General features: G+C 39.4%; 1 pseudogene; it reads right to left on the bottom strand.

Annotated features, from left to right (window-relative positions):
* Positions 1-40: 40 nt before the first annotated feature.
* Positions 41-1149, bottom strand: LOC102496702 (40S ribosomal protein S3a pseudogene; annotated as a pseudogene).
* Between the last annotated feature and the right edge of the window lie 13308 nt (positions 1150-14457).

Genomic DNA, 14457 nt, shown 5'->3' with positions numbered 1-14457 from the left:
TTGCCCGCATTTTTTTTTTTTTGGGCCACAAATAGGACTTTTTATTTGTCACTATTAAAAGTCTGAACTTTAAACAGTTTCTTGGACTGGTGGTTCATATCCATCAGTTCGTTCAACTTTGGCACCCGTCTTACCCCCAGTAGCTTTGCCAAAGCTACTACCTTCACCATGAAGCTCCATGAGTTTTCCCAATTTGATTTGAGCTTCTACAGCATTTTTACTTTTCTGATGAAGACATCATGGAGAGGGTAGATGGACTGGCAAGCCTTTTCTATGTCTTCTTCAATGCTGTCTGGATTGGTTTATTAACCACTTCTTTTGAGTCATTTGTCTGCACCTCCTGGGTCATGATTTCCATCATCTTCCTCCGGATTTGGCGGACCTGCTGATGCTGGGCATAAGAGGTCTTCCGTATTTGATTGTTATGTTTTTTAGTAAACCCAACACAGAAGAGACGAAGCAAATAACTATCAATAGTCTTGACATCAACATGAGCTCCAGTCATAGTCTGCCATTTTTTGACCATGGCACACATTTTGTCATGGGTGAGATCCATGCCATGAAGTTAGTCAGGCAGTGTTTGCCCTGAACGTCCTCAATAATTAGCTTGAATTTCATAAATGCAACTTCGTCATTCTGCAGATCTGCAAAGGCTCATGTCAAGCACACAACCCTTAAGGCCATCAGATGCAATCTTGGTTCCTCGAGTCCTGGTAACTAGTGTTTTCCCAGTGTTTCTCTCTTTTTTTTTTTTTGGAGAGGTTATTTTTGCTATAGGGCACGTGCGCTCGCCAGACAGACAGAGAGAGACAGAGAAACATAAAGTGAGAAATCACCCACCAGGAGGGATGGACACGCAGCAATCCCTTCTCCTCCATTCTCCTCTCGGGATCTTGGGCACGCACACAAACGCACCTGGTGTGAGTTTAAGTCACCGGGTCCAGGACTCGAACCGCGGTCGACTACATGGGAGTCCAGCGACATAGCCATTACGCTAACTGCTGGTCCCTCCCAGTGTTTCTTATGTTGAACACAGCAGATGCTTTCACGTCATACCAATCTTTTTTAGAAAATGGATCAACCACTTTCTTCTTGGCTCCCTTTTTGCCGCCTTTCGTACAGTGCTTATTCTTCTCAACCGCCACAGTGCTACTCAGAGAGCCAAAAGGCCCCAGCATATTTATTTTTAATAATATAACTTTTCAGGACCAGCAGTTGGCATAATGGCTATGTTGCTGGACTCCCATGTAGTTGACCACGGTTTGAGTCCTGGACCTGGTGGCTTAAACTCATGCCAGGCACATGTGCATGCTTGCCCAAGATCCTGAGAGGAGAATGGAAGAGAAGGGTTTGTAGTGTGGCCATCCTCCCTGGGGGGTGATTTCTCACTGTCTCTCTTTTTCTCTTCATCATTCTGGTGAGCACATGTGCCCTAGAGCCAAAAAAAAAAAAAAGAATATAATTTTTCCCCCTTTCTTCTATAATATATAATAGATAACAGAGCCCATACTGAAAACAATGTTACTCTTTAATTATAGTAGGCATTTAGGAAGAGATACTGTAAAGTTGCTAAGGGCTACCATTAGCTTATTCCAAAAGCTAATTAATATAAAAATCCAACTCTCAGCAAGGAAAAGAAACACCACGAAAGAACAAGATTTTATAAATACAATCTCTTTTGGATGTCTACCTTGAGCTTGATTGTTTTGATCCTCCCTCAAGCAGATCCCTCTGGCAACTAAATCCTCATTTCTAGAAGTTGCCTTTGTTTCTCTATATTTCCTGCCAGCTCTTGACCCCAAATTTCATCCTGGGAATTCTCCCCTAGGCTTAAGTCCATCTTTGTGGGTGTCAGCCTGCCTCTGGCTACCTACTGCTGGTGCTCAAGTGTCTACTCCACTATTGCCATGTACCTCTGTAACACTACTGGGGTGAGCAGGTGGCATGGTGTACAAGGTGCTGGACTCTCACGTGGCCAACCACAACCGGAATCCCAAACCTGGCAGCTTGCTTTCTCATTTTCTCTCTCTGTCTCTGTCTCTGTCTCTCTCTCTCTCTCTCTCTCTGTCTCTGGTGTGTGACAAGCCCTATAGCAAATTTAGAAATAATAAGAATAAATAAAATTAAATAAACACATGTTTTAAATGCAATCTCTCCAGGTGAGATAAATTTATCGTTGTCCCTGGGTTCTGGAGACCAGGTACTCCCGCAATCAGTGCTGCCGTTTTCCAGGCAACCTCACCCAGAGGAAAGATCTAATCTTTTTTTTTCACAACCCTAACCTTGTTCCTTAACCTTTGGACTGCAATCTCTGTGAGTATAAATAAAGGAGCAAAGTTAGTCAAGAGAGATACTCCCTTGCTTTGAGGGAAAAAATGAAGGGAGATGGACAATAACACTAGATTAAAGAACAAAATCACTTTAAAAATCTAAAAGTTTTGCCTATCTTCAATATCAAAACACCTGAGATCTTATGATCATAGTCAACATCTAAGTCTCTTCAACACCAAAAACTTCCAATGTTGGCTGTTTCCTGGGATGTTTTTTTTTTTTTCTTTTAGGACAGTTTTGACACTTTTTTTGTTAGGGTCACTGTTAAAATTAATTCACTTGGGGCAGGCAGGTGACGTGCTGGTTAAGGCCTGGCTCCCACATGGCCAACCATGGTTCAAGTCCTGTAACTTACAGCTTGCATTCTCACTTTCCATCTCTCCATCCCTCTCTCTCTCATCAAATTAAATAATAATAACAACACAAAAGAGTTCACTTAATTACATATGCTTATGGTCAATAGTGCTGAAATCCATCCATCCTGTCTTGTTACCTCTCTGCTTGACTTCATCACTAAGAGGGGTACAATTTCTTTCTCTGGTGGTTAGCTTATTGATAGACTGATAGAATGACTATCTGGCTTCCTACTCTTCTTATTGTAAGAACCATGACTATCAGAGCTAAAGTCTTAGGATAAACCTAAAATAACACAAGCACAAATTTCATTCACTTGAACCTCAATTACAGAAGAATTCAAGCAAAATATGAGCACTCCCAATGAGGTTGCAAGTACCCAGAGGATTTACACTTAAATACACACTCTCATATCTGTAAATGAGAATTCTATGTGACATTTGCAAATATTTTCCTGATGAAACTAAAGCTCCATTAAAACAAATGATTATAGTTCTATTTAGTTATTTTAGGTTTTTGCTATAGGGCACGTATGCTCACTGGAGAGACACAGATAGATAATGAACAGTGATATGGAAAGTGAGAAATCATCCCTAGGGGGGATGACCACGCTGTAATCACTTCTTTCCCACTCTCCTCCTGGGATTTTGGGCTCTGCTCCTGGGATTTTTGGCATGCATGCACACATACCCAAGTTTCAAGGCACCAGTTCCAGGGCTCAAACCACGGTCAGTTATGTGGGAGTCCAGCACCTTAACCACCACACCACCTGCTGGCACCCATTCATTTAAAAAAGTACAGGGAGAGCTTAAAACTTATCAAGGAAGTCATTTTTTACAAGTAGTAATACTGGGGTCAGCAGGTGGCATGGTGTATAAGGTTCTAGACTCACACACAGCCAACCACAGTTCAAGTCCCAAACCTGGTGGCTTGCTTTCTCATTTTCCCTTTCCCTTTCTCTCTCTCTCTCTCTCTCTCTCCCCTTCTCTTTCTCTCATGTGCACAAGCTCTGTAGCAAATTAAAAAATAATAAGAATAAATAAAATTAATTAAATATATACTTTTTTTTTTTTTGAGAGAGATTTTCGCTATAGGGCGCGTGCGACAGACAGAGAGAGACATAGAGACAGAAAGCGAGAAATCACCCCCCAGGGGGGATGGTCACGCCGCAATCCCTTCTCCTCCATTCTCCTCTCGGGATCATGGGCACGCACGCACACGCGCCCGGCGTGAGTTTTAAGCCACCGGGTCCGGGACGCGAACCGCGGTCGACTACATGGGAGTCCAGCGACATAGCCATTACGCTAACTGCTGGTTCCCCAATATATACTTTTTTAAAGTTATAATACTGTTAGTCCTTTCCAGACACAATTGGAACATATGGTAGAGTTTAAAGTCTTCCCCCAGAAATAGAAGAAATCATTTTTCTAAAATACTCGTTGCTCTTTTTTCTTTAAAGTGCAAATCACACAATTCTACTCACAAATTCTGATTGTCTACAATCAGTATTTTGCAACCCTGTTTAAATGAGGTAATAGGACAGGAAATTACCACTAGATTAAGACATACTTTCTTGTTTAGCACAGTTCTTTGTCTTAAGCCAAAATCCTTAAATTTAGTATTCTTTTGTAGAATTAATTAGATTAGATTATTACTGGTAAATTTTTTTAAGAAGGAAGCCAGCAGTGTGGTAGTTAAGATGGCTAGATTTCACATGGGTGACTATGCAGTTTGAGTTCTAGACCTCCTGGCAACTTGAAAAACACACCAGTGCATGTATGTGTGCGCAAAACCCTGAAAGAAGGGAGAGATGGAGGATAAGGGATTGTGACATTGCCCAGAAGGGTGACTGTGGTGCTTTCTCTCTTTCTCTCTCTCCCTGTATATGTGTGTGTGTGTGTCTTGCTAGTGAGCACATATGCCATCTGGCAAAAATTTTTTAAATTAAATTTTAAAAAAATAAGCTTTTTTCAATTAGTCCACAAATTATGGATATCATGGATAAGTTATTCCAAATTCTGTTTGTGCCATAGTATCCCATCTCCTATACCACCAAAATGGCTTGCCTGTCTGGACAAACCAGAGTTGTCATGTTTCATTTGCTTTGATATACCAAGATTTACTTTATACACTATCTATTTTCTTCCTTTTTCTTTTTTCTTTTTTTTTTTTTAAGAGAGTTTTTTTTGCTATCGGGCATATGAGCTCACCAAAGAAACGGAGAAAGAGAGAAAAAAGTAAGAAATCATCCCCAGCAGGGATGAACATGCCACAATCCCATCTCCTTCATTCTTCTCTCAGGATTTTGGGCATGCACACACATGTGCCTGGCATTAGTTTCAAGCTGCCGAGACCAGAACTCAAACTGCAGTCAGTCATGTGGGAAGTCGAGTGCCTTAACCACCACGCCACTTGCCAGTCTGAGTACCTACTTTCTACATCATAAAAGGTTTACTAGTCTAGATAAAGTACGATGATCGTTTTAGCATTATTTCATGTACTTGCCCAGCCCTTAGAGAAATGAACAGGCAACAAAAATGATGTTAAATAAAAATTATGGGAGTCTATTGTGCTGGACTAAACCCCTGCTATAGGCCTCAACAGACCAAACTAATATGGAGCCATTCATGCTAAAATGTCATGTCTTCAAACTGAAAGTTTAAAGACGCTAATAGATCCCAAAGTAGATTGGTTTTTCCAGAAAAGAAGAGATTCCAGACTGAGTCAGCACTATAAAGAAATAAAACTGATGCACATCTTGTGGCTTTCTTAGGTATGTGCAACTGAAATAGCTCCAGATGTTAGCTAGATTCATTGGACTTTTTGTTTGATTGCCAAATATATTCCTCCTTTATTAGTTATAGTCTTCAAATATGTTTCAGTTACAACAATGGACCAGACTCACGGTCTCTACATCTTGCTTATAATTAAGCAAAGAGACTCCAGGTGATCATGAGGTCATCCCTCCCTTTATCATAGAATGTAGTCAATCACTGCTGGATAAGAGTTCTTGCCACTCCCACATCCTTTTGCAGCATTTCCTTTTAAAATCACCCTGAAATTTGTAAGACTTCAGCAACTCAGATTTTGCAGCGCCCAGGCAATGACCCTAACCCTGACCCAAATAAACTTGCTTTACTAATGTTGCCTCAGCCTTGTTTTTTAGGTTGACAGTGAGAAGTGAATTAGATGATTGGGATATACTGTAACACCAAGTGAAGTTAGCAGGCTCCTAAGGAAAGGGTTTCAACTGCAGCTAGACCAAACAACGTGACCAGTAAAACGACATGGACAGGGAGAGTCTTGGGAAAGAGATACTTGACTGTCCATAAGATCACAAGTCTAAACATCTTCAGAACATCTACGGTGGGTCCCAGCAGAAGCTCACACATGAGGGACCAATAGTTAGCGTAATGGCTATGTCGCTGGACTCCCATGTAGTCGACTGTGGTTCGCGTCCTGGACCCGGTGGCTTGAACTCAAGCCAGGCGCGTGTGCGTGCGTGCCCAAGATCCCGAGAGGAGAAGGGCCTGCGGCGTGGCCATCCCCCCTGAGGGTTGATTTTTCGCTTTCTGTCTCTCTGTGTCTCTCTGACTGTCTGGCGAGCGCACACGCCCTATAGCAAAAACCTCTCCAAAAAAAAAAAAAAAGAAAGAAAGAAACTCAAACATGAACCAACAAAAACAGCTCCAATGTTGCCCTGTCCTTTTTACCCTAGAGTCTTGAACATCTTCCTCCACCCCAAGTCTGTCATCTACCTTTCTTCCCAATTACACTCTGCTCCTTAACCCAGAATTTACTGCAATGTTCTTCCTTGGGGAAGCTGGTTAGTGCCTGTCCAAGCCTTACACCCACTTTCCACTGAAGATCAGAGAAATTAATAGTTGGTAGGGAGGTCGAACAGTTTAATGATTATAAGCTTGACTTCTGAAGATGAACTGTTTCAACACTTGGATCTACGATTGTCTAGTTGTGAGACCCTGGGTAATAAAACTTCACCTTACACGCCCTATAACAAAAACCTCTCCAAAAAAAAAAAAAAAAGAAAGAAAGAAACTCACACATGAACCAACAAAAACAGCTCCAATGTTGCCCTGTCCTTTTTACCCTAGAGTCTTGAACATCTTCCTCCACCCCAAGTCTGTCATCTACCTTTCTTCCCAATTACACTCTGCTCCTTAACCCAGAATTTACTGCAATGTTCTTCCTTGGGGAAGCTGGTTAGTGCCTGTCCAAGCCTTACACCCACTTTCCACTGAAGATCAGAGAAATTAATAGTTGGTAGGGAGGTCGAACAGTTTAATGATTATAAGCTTGACTTCTGAAGATGAACTGTTTCAACACTTGGATCTACGATTGTCTAGTTGTGAGACCCTGGGTAATAAAACTTCACCTTTCTGAGCCTTCATTGTCTCATACATAAAACATAAATAATATTAATATAGGCTGAATATCTCTAATCTGAACATACAAAATCTGAATTTCTTCCCAAATCTGAAACTTTCTGGACACCAACAAGATGCCACAGTGGAAAATTTCACAACTAACCTCATGACCTCATGCAGTGAATTGTTAAAATGCTGCAATTATGAAAATACTGTATTCAGGCCAACAGATGGAGTAACAATTTTGTTGCTGGATTCCCACGTGGGCACCCATAATTTGAGTCCCAGACCAGGTGGCTTAAAATTCCAGATGCATCTGCGTGCATGCCCAAGATCCCAGGAGGAGAATGGAGAACAAATTGTATTATGGCTGTCCCCTCCAAGGGTGATGACTTCTCACTTTCCTGCTCATTGTCTCTGTCTTTCTCTCTGGTGAGCACATGCACCCAAAGGCAAAAAACTCTACAAAAATAGGGACCAGCAGTTCGTGTAATGGCTATGTCGCTGGACTCCCACGTTCAACTACAGTTCGAGTCCCAGGCCCGATGGCTTAAACTCATGCTGGGTGTATGTGCATGCGTGCCCAAGATCTTGAGAGGTGAATGGAGGAGCAGGAATTGCGGCGTGACCATCCTCCTTGGGGGATGATTTCTCATTTTCTGTCTCTCTGTCTTATGTCTTTTGGCAAGCAAAAAAACAGAAACCCTCTATTTGCTGCCTACAAGAAATGCACCTTATGGATAAAGACATACACAGACTAAAAGTGAAGAGCTGAAAAAAGACATTCCATGCAAATGGAAATTTTTAAAAAGGCTGGAATCATGATACTGATATCAGACAAAATAGGCTTTAAGTCAAACTGTAAGAAGAGATAAAGAAGGACATTATATGACACTGGATACTAAATCAGCTCAATCCTAAAAGGGCTAATTCGCCAAGAAGGTTTAAAACATATAAATATCTTTGCATCCAACTTGGGAACACCCAAATACATGAAAGAAAGACGGCCAGATCTTAAGGGAGGGATAGACTGGAACACACTAATCACTGGGGATCAATATCCCACTATCTCTTTCGGACAGATCATCTAGACAAAAAATAAGCAAAAGAGATACAAGATCTAAATGACACCGCAAGTGAAAAGGACTTGACAGACATCTATAGAACTTTCCACCCAACAACCACAAAATACACATTTTTCTCACTCTAGCAAGGAACCTTTTGGAAGATTGATCACATGATAGGGCACAGAACAAGCCTTTACAAAGTCAAAGAATAGAAACTATATCCAGCATCTTCTCCAACCATGATGGAATCAAACTTGAAATTAATTTCAGAAAAAAAAGCCCTCAAAAATACACAAACATATGGAAACTATGTGACCTACTCCTGAATGACTCACTGAAGAAATTAAGACTGAAATCAAAATATTCATTGAAACCAATGAGAAAGAGTACATGAGTTTCCATAATCTATGAGATGCAAAAGCAGTTGTAAGAGGGAAGTTCATAGTAATTAGTGTGCATAAGAAAAAGATGGAGGGGACCAGCAGTTGGCATAATGTCTATGTCACTGGACTCTCATGTAGCCTACTACGGTTCGAATCCCAGACCCAGTGGCTTAAACTCAAGCCTGATGTCTGTGTGTAATTTCTCACTTTCTGTCTGTCTCTCTCTGTCTTTCTGGCGAGTGCACGTGCCCTATAGCAACAATCTCTCCAAGAAAAAGAAAATGATGGATGGGACCAGCAGTTGGCATAATGGCTATGTCACTGGACTCCCATGTAGTTGTGACCACGGTTTGAATCCCAGACCCAGTGGCTTAAACTCACAATGGGAGTGTGTGCATGTGTGCCCAGGATCCCAAGAGGAGAATGGAGGAGAAGGGATTGTGGGGTGGCCATATCCCCGGGGGGTGATTTCTTGCTTTCTGTCTCTCTGTCTCTCCATCTTTCTGATGAGCGCACATGCCCTACAACAAAAATCTCTCCAAAAAAAAAAAAGGAAAATAAAAGAAAACTAATGGAGAGATGACAAATAGATAACCTAACAACACACCTCAGGAAACTGAAAATAAGAGCCACAAAAAAAAATTCCAGGAGACAGAAATTCCTCAAAGACCTTCAAATAGAACTACCATATGATCTAGGAATTCCATTCCTGGGTTTCTACCTAAAGGTCAGGAGAATGCTCAGTCATAAAAGCACTTGCACAACTATATTTATTGCAGCATTATTCACGATTGCTAAGACATGGAACCAACCCAAATGTCCACAAACAGACGAATGGATTGAAACGTGTGGCAGATAGACTCCATGGAATCTCAGCCATAAAAAACAACAAGGCCCCAGAATTTGATAGAAAGTGGACAAATATGGAAGATCTGCTGCTGAGGGAAACAAGTCAGGCTATGAAAGAGAGACATTGTATGTCTCCACTTAATACATACCGACTGTCTGCATTCTATGGTACCGACTGAAATTCTGGAGAACATAAAAAGCATTAAAATTGTCATGGACACTAGAGACAAAGCAGAAGGAAAGCATGGGAGGGGAAGAGCAAAGGAAAGGAAAATTGGGGGAAAAATAGAGAGGTAAGACATTTGTGGGACACAGACATGGTTTATTGCCTGTTGATAAGGGTGTGCCTAGTATTTTCAACAGAACTGGAGATGTATATCATGCCGAGTAAAGTCTCTTTAAAATCTAAATGATGTATAGCGATTGAATGTATAAATAATAACAATAATAAAGAAAAAATCCAGGAGAAAAGAAATAATAAAGATCCAAGCAGAAATAAATGAAATAGTAAACAAACTACAGAAAATAAATGAAACCACAAGTTGGTTCTTTGAGAAGATAAAATTGACACACAGTTAACTAGACTAATTAAGAAGACAGAAAGGAACCAGATAAATCAAAGTCACAATGAAACAGGCAGTATCACAACAAATATAAAAGAAACACAGAAAAGTCTTAGAGAATACTACAAGCAACTATACATCAGCAAACAAGAAAACCTGGTGATATGGACAAATTTCTGGACACATAATCTACCAAGAATGAATCAGGAAGACACAGAAAGCCTGAATAGATCAATAACAAGAAATGAAATTGAATCCGTAAGTTATAACCTCTAAACAGGGGCCAGCAGGTGGCGTAATGGTTAAGTTGCTGGACTCCCATGTGGCCAACTGCAGTTAAAGTCCCAAACCTGGCAGCTTGAAACACATGCCAGGCACATGTTCATGTGTGCCCAAAATCCTGAGAAGAGAATAAAGGAGAAGGGACTGCAGCATGGCCATCTCCCCCGAAGGGTAATATCTCGCTTTTTGACATTCTCTCACTAGCACATATGCCCTATAGCAAAAATCTGTCTGCTAAATAAATAAACAAATAAATAACCTTTCAATAAAGAAAATCCCAGGTCCTGATGGCTTCACTTCTGAATTCTGCAAAAGTCTTAAAGAGCTAACCTCCCTTCTACTCAAACCATTACTAAAGATCCAAAAGAAAGGAACCCTCCCAAAATCATTTATGAAGCCTCCATCACCCTCATCCCCAAAACAGACAAGTATATGACAAAAATAGAAAACTATAGACCAATTTCTCTGATGAACCTAGATGTAAAAATTCTCAACAAGATACTAGCAAATTTCATCCAATGACACATTAAAAGGATTATACACTAAAACAAGTCAGGCTTTACTCCAAGGATGCAAGGATGGTTCAACATCCACAAAATAATAAACATACAATATTAACAGAAAAGAGAAAAAATATATGATCATATCAACCAAAGCAGAAAAACTATTTTATAAAATACAGCATCTTTTCATGATTAAGAATGTCAGAAAAATCAGCAGAGAAGAGACATTTTCTCAATACAATAAAAGCCATATAGGAAAAATCCACATCTAAGCTCATACTAAATAGGGAAAAAATCTGCAACAAGACAAGGCTGCCCACTTCCTCCACTCCTTTCAACCTAGTACTGAATGTCCTAGCCAATGCAATTAAACAAACAGCATCTTTTCATGATTAAGAATGTCAGAAAAATCAGCAGAGAAGAGACATTTTCTCAATACAATAAAAGCCATATAGGAAAAATCCACATCTAAGCTCATACTAAATAGGGAAAAAATCTGCAACAAGACAAGGCTGCCCACTTCCTCCACTCCTTTCAACCTAGTACTGAATGTCCTAGCCAATGCAATTAAACAAAGAGAATTTTCTTTCTTTCTTTCTTTCTTTCTTTCTTTCTTTCTTTCTTTCTTTCTTTGTTTTTTGCTATAGGACGCATGCACTCACCAGAAAGACAGAGACAAAGCGACAGAAAGTGAGAAATCACCCCCTGGAGGGATGGCCACATCACTGTCTCTTCTTTTCCATTCTCCTCACGTGATCTTGGGCACACATGCACACGCATCTGGTGTGAGTTTAAGCCACCGGATCTAGGATTCAAACCATGGTTGAGTACAGAGTCCAGTGGCATAGCCATTATGTCCAGAGAAGAACATTAAAGAAGAACATTAAAGGCGTTCAAAGAGGGAAAGAAGAAAGTGAAATTATCTCTATTCGAAGATGACATGATTATATATGTATAAAATTCAGGAGAATATTCATACACACACACACAACCTCCTGGAAGTGATAAATGAATACAGTAAAGTGGCAGGATACAAAATCAACATACAAAAATCTATAGCATTCCTATACATGAACAAGGAGCAAACTGAGACAGAATGGAAGAAAACAATCCCATTTACAACAGCCACAGAAAGTGAAAAATACCTAGGAATAAACTTAACCAAAGAAGCCAAAGACCTCTACAAGGAAAACAATGATAAACTTAAAAAAAAAAGAAATTGAAAAAAACACAAAAAGTGGAAATATATCCCATGTTCTCAGATTGAAAGCATTAATATAATCAAAATGTATAGTCATTCTACTCAGAGCTTCATGCTTAAAGTCAGACATGTGTTCACAGATATGTATATATCAGCTGAATTTGCTATTGAAAGTAGTTGGATTAATTAAAAGCACATATATATATATATATATATATATATATATATATACACACTCAGGAAGTCTTGTTTCAGATATATATACACATATATAAATATGTGTGTGTGTGTATATATATATATATATATGAAATGGAAAATTATTGTCAGTGATAACATGCATGATTAAGCCACTATGCAGTGTATTCTGGATGAGAAAGCACATTTTGCATGCCGTGATAATACTCAGTGAATGAACGTAAAATAAATTAATATAAAAAAGTCAATCCTACCCAAATAAATCTACAAATTTAATGAACTCTCAATCAAATTACCAGAGATATTCCCCATAGATTCAGAAAAACAATCAGAATTTTTCCAGAAATATAAAAGGTCCCATATTTTCAAAGCAATGCTGCATGAGAACAGTGGAGTAGGAGGCATCTCACTCCCTGACCCCAAAATATAAATAAAGCTGTGATCATCAAAACAGCATCGCACTGGCACAAAAACAGGCATGTGAACAAATAGAACAGAATATAGATCCCAGAAATAAACCTCTAAACATACAGCCAGCTGACTTCTTACAAAGGGCACCAGACAATCCAGTGGGGAAAAGAAAATCTTTTTAGCAAATGATGCTGGAAAAAATGGCCATCCACCTGCAGAAAGATGAAACTGGATTCCTATCTCACCATTAAACAAATCAGCTGAAAATGGATCAAAGATTCAAGCCTAAGACATGAAACTATTAAAAACTACTGTTGTATAACAAAGGGGAAACTCTTGGAGATATCAGAGTAAGCAAAGACTTTTTAAATGTAACTCCCAAAGAACAGATAATAATACCCAAAACAAACAAGTGGGATTACATCAGGTTAAAAAGTTTCTATGCAGCAAAAGAAACAACAATTAGAATGAACCAACAACTCTCAAAATGGGGGACTATATTTGTAAAATTTGCCTCAGATAAGGAACTGATAACCAGAATACAGAGGGAACTCAAGTAGTTTACTTGAAAAAAGATAAGCAACCCAATTAAAAGATGGGCAAATTAGCTGAACAGACAAGTCTTAAAGGAAGACATACAAATGGACAAAAAGCATATGAAAAAATGCTCAATATCCTTTATAATAAGGGAGATGCAAATCAAACCACAATGAGATACCACCTAACCCCAGTCAGAATGGTAAAGATTAAAATAATAAACAGTGATAAGTATTGACAAACCTGTGGTAAATAGGGAACTCTCCTACACTGTTGATGAGTATGAAAACTAGTACATGCCACTCTGGAGAATGATACAGAGGTTCCTCAAAGACCTACACACAGAACTACCAGATCTAGCAATTCTGTTCCAACACTTACATATCCGTGTTTATTGCAGCATTATTCACAATTGCTAAGACATGATATCAACCCAAATGTTCATGAACAGATGAATGGAATGAAAAAATGTGGCACATACACACTATGGAATGCACTCAGTCATAATAAACAAGATCCTGGCATTTGAGAGAAAGTGGATGAATGTGGAAGATTTACTGCTAAGCAAAGCAAGCCAGACTTCTTTTTACAATGAAAGAGAGACATTGTCTCCACTGAATGTCTGCACTCTATGGCAGACATTGAATTGAAAGACTGAAAAATATAAAAGCATGGAGAACAACTGTGAATACTAGAGACAGTGAGAGGAGGATGGTGAATGTGCAAGGATGAGAGGAAGGAAATGAAGAAGAAAAAGAAAGAAGCAAAACATTTAAGGAACACCAAAATGGAAAATAATCTGTTGATGATAACATGTATGATAATATATTTGACTGGACTAATACACAGTGTATTCATGCTGAGAAAATTCATCTTCCATGCTGTTATAATACAGTGATTAAATGTATAAAAAAATGTTTAAATAAATTTTTAATTAAATTTGTTAAATGCATGCAAATTGCTAAAACAGTATCTCATGCATAGTAATGTTCATAAGCATTAGATATTAGTTTGTGTTTTGTTGTTGTTGTTGGTTTTTTTTTGCGATAGGGCACATGCACTTGCCAGACAGACAGAGAGACACAGAGACAGAAAGCTAGAAATCACCCCCCAGGGGGGATCGTCACACCGCAATCCCTTCTCCTCCATTCTCCTCTCAGGATCTTGGGCACGCACACATGCACACGCGCCTGGCATGAGTTTTAAGCCACCAGGTCCAGGACGCGAACCGTGGTCAACTACACGGGAGTCCAGCAACATAGCCATTATGCTAACTGCTGGTTCCCAGCATTAGATATTAGTTTATTTCCACAAAATATGTATTTCCACATCTTATTATATGATGTGCCATATTATAATAACATTATACTACAATGTAATTCCAATTTCCTTA

This window comes from Tupaia chinensis, unplaced genomic scaffold, assembly GCF_000334495.1.
Source record: "Tupaia chinensis unplaced genomic scaffold, TupChi_1.0 Scaffold144318_1, whole genome shotgun sequence".
NCBI classification, from domain to species: domain Eukaryota; kingdom Metazoa; phylum Chordata; class Mammalia; order Scandentia; family Tupaiidae; genus Tupaia; species Tupaia belangeri.
Note: the sequence above shows the minus strand (reverse complement) of the source record. Positions and strands in the feature narration are given on the sequence as shown.